At 32.2% G+C, this 3,048-nt stretch overlaps 1 protein-coding gene across 1 annotated transcript in view; it reads left to right on the top strand.

The window, feature by feature from the left end:
* The window catches only part of LOC118737168 (probable cytosolic oligopeptidase A), a gene marked incomplete at its 5' end in the record, with an annotated part of 3,591 nt that extends 3,360 nt beyond the window's left edge, over nucleotides 1–231 (top strand). Inside the window, 1 exon segment of the mRNA XM_036467509.1 lies at nucleotides 44–231.
* Nucleotides 232–3,048: the final 2,817 nt, after the last annotated feature.

The raw sequence follows: 3,048 nt of genomic DNA, 5'->3' as shown, positions 1-3,048 counted from the left end.
CTAGTTTATACATACATATATAACGGAATGAATTATAAAATAGGCGAGAAATCATACCGCCGTATGAAAACACCTGGGTATTTGCTTTGTCGCCACACAAACCATCTGCTGCACTTAACTACTTATTGTATATTATCATACAAATAACACCAACAAAGCGTAATAGTACGTAGGAATGAGTGAATACATTGTGATGTTGAAATAATTAAAAAAAAAAGAAATTTAACGGAATCACTGTTTCATTAAATAAAAAAATACGATGTGCTTTTTTAGGACAGTCGGGGTCGACGGAATTAGAACTGCGCAGATATATGTAGTATATTTGACGAACGACTGTAACTTCAGCAGCATTTTCGAAAGCTCTTTAATTTTCTTTCATAAGTTCACAACAAGATAGTCTAAATAAGCAGGTTTACATTTGCTTTATAGGAAATTCAATCAAGTTTAGTCGTTGCTGTTACAAAAGCAACTATTTATTATAACAGTAACAATTTTCTATCGAAATTCAAATAATTACCAACCTTCTGTTATCAAGAAAAAACTTTATAGTCATTAGCTAAGGGAGCGTACCCGCAACAGTTCTCTATACCCCGAAGTTTTGTTAAAAAAATTTAATTTATAGATTTGTCGTCACATTTATGCAATAAAGTAATAACTGTAAACACATACGCGCATTCTTATAATCCCAAAATTGATCCTACCCTGCTGGGAAGTTTTGTGCTAGGGAAAATACATGTATAAATTATTGGTTTGAATTAATAACACGTGCTAACAAAAAGTCATGGAATACACCCAAAACAAAACCTAGTGTAGGTTGTCGCTATGGTCGAGTACAACATAAAAATAGGTTCCGTATAGTTCCTGAACCCTCCATTTTTATTTTACTTAAAAACAACCGTTATGTTCGTACGTGATGCACTTATATATCAAATGCTTCACTATTTTTCATACGATTTTAGGAACCAAACACGTTTTGAAAAGAGGATTTATAGGTATTTAAAATGATGTATAACAACATATTAATGGACTTAGCTTGTGGGGAGTTTTCATCGGTTAAACTTTAATAACTCTTTATTTTTCTTATTTTTTTTTCAGCTTTGACTATCGCTAATCTCAAAAATTTCTATGACAGTTGCCAAATATGTAGTATTTACCTAAAACAAATACTCAAAGTTAATATTTACCGTGTTTCATTGGCATAAAACTCCTTTTTCATAAAATTTTAGGAAAATATTCGTAGTGTGCTCAGCCTTCTTAGCACTATCTTGAATATTTTTGAAATCGGACAAAACCTACTCCGCCTAAAATATAGCTAGCTGGAGAGCGTGTTTTTGTCAGTGGCGGTGCCACGCCCATTGCCTAATATTTCATGAAAAATAAATTTTTTGCTTAAGAGCAATTGTATATATAAATTTTGAGTAAATGTTGATGAACTTAGCCACACTGCTCAAAAAATCTGAACGTCCGACACATATGCACAAATAAATTCAAGGCCGTATTTTTACTTATCTTGCTTAACTCTGACAGTTTTTACGCAAATGCATTAGATGAGGTAGCAAATTATTCAAAAATAAATGTTCTTTTAGATAAATACTACTTGCTTGGCAACTTTCATAGAAATTTTTCAAATTAGCGATGGTCTAAGTTAAAAAAAAAATATTAAGAAAAATAGGGGCTTATTAAAATTTAATATAGCATTTTCAGTTTAAATGAAACCATTTTCAAATTAAGTGAAACCTTTTTCAAACTAAATGAAACCGTTTTCAAATTAAATTAAACATTTTTCAGATTCAAAATAACTGGTTTTTAAAATCGGATCAAAATTAGTCAAGCTGTTAACAGATAAGAGCACCAAGTACGAACATAACGGTTGCTTATAAATTAAATAAAAACTGGCGGAACTATACGGAACCTATTTTTATGTTATACTCGACCATAGCTACTACCTACACTAGTTTTGTTTCGGGTGTATTTCATGACATTTTTTCGGAGCACCGATAAAAAGTTTATCGTAAACCTTCGACCGTTGATATCACAAACTCTAGTTAAGGCTTTAAATCTCCAATTACTTACTCCAGCTAAGTGGAGTTGTGCAAGGCCAACCTTTCTATCTAAATTGGTATAAGGCGTCTCCGGAAAAACTCATTACAGTTTTAAGTTCTCAAAAGCAGTTGACTTTCCGTTAGGGTGCATCCATAATCACATGTGTACACGCTTACATGCAATAAGCACCTTCTATTATACATACATATGTATGTATGTATACATATGTGCATCGGCTTTGAACTCTCTTATCGGGTTACTAACAGTAGCGTTTTGGAATTGTTCAAATGCTCACACAAAGGCGTTGGTCATAAAATGAAAAAATAAAAACAATAATAGGATCGCGCTAGTTATGAATCACAATCAAGTTTATGAGTGGCCTGTAGGGGCTCGATAAAAATGTATTTTTACCAATCGCCGTTCTTTGGCGATGTCAATCGCAGCACTTGGCAACATTAGTAATGAACAGCAGATCTCGTTCTATACCTCCATATACAGTGCCGGCCACTTTAATAGCGCCCCCTTTTGATCCTCAGTATTGCCAGTTTTCCTCTTGTTTATATTGCTTTATTGAAAATACATATAGCATATTCTATAACAAAACTCATGTAAATCCAATTTTAAAACTATACAAATTTCATAAAAATTGAACAAACTTTCATAAAAATTTCAAACATATTTAAATTGTTTGGTTGAAGGAGTCACACATTTTCTTCTATACAAAGTATGTTCGCCAATTTTTTTTTTTTTATATGCACATCGAGCACCATGTTTGTTATACATATACGGAAGCCCTTTTGAATACTCAAAAAATTCGAATGTTTTTTCAAATGTTGGAGAGTCGGATATACTTGTTTCTGTATTTTTATAAATAGCTAATAAATTTTAAATAAACAAAAGGAAGATTGTAAATACTGAGAAACAAAAGGGGGCGCTATTCAAATGGCCGGCACTGGAAGTGCTTACATATACATATGTAGAAATAATACTTGCGAAAAATTTGTA

The sequence above is a fragment of the Rhagoletis pomonella genome, unplaced genomic scaffold (genome assembly GCF_013731165.1).
Source record: "Rhagoletis pomonella isolate Grant_MI unplaced genomic scaffold, Rhpom_1.0 Rhpom_scaffold_00004, whole genome shotgun sequence".
Lineage (NCBI taxonomy): Eukaryota > Metazoa > Arthropoda > Insecta > Diptera > Tephritidae > Rhagoletis > Rhagoletis pomonella.
The sequence above is the reverse complement of the archived record's forward strand: the minus strand, read 5'-3'. Positions and strand labels throughout refer to the sequence as shown.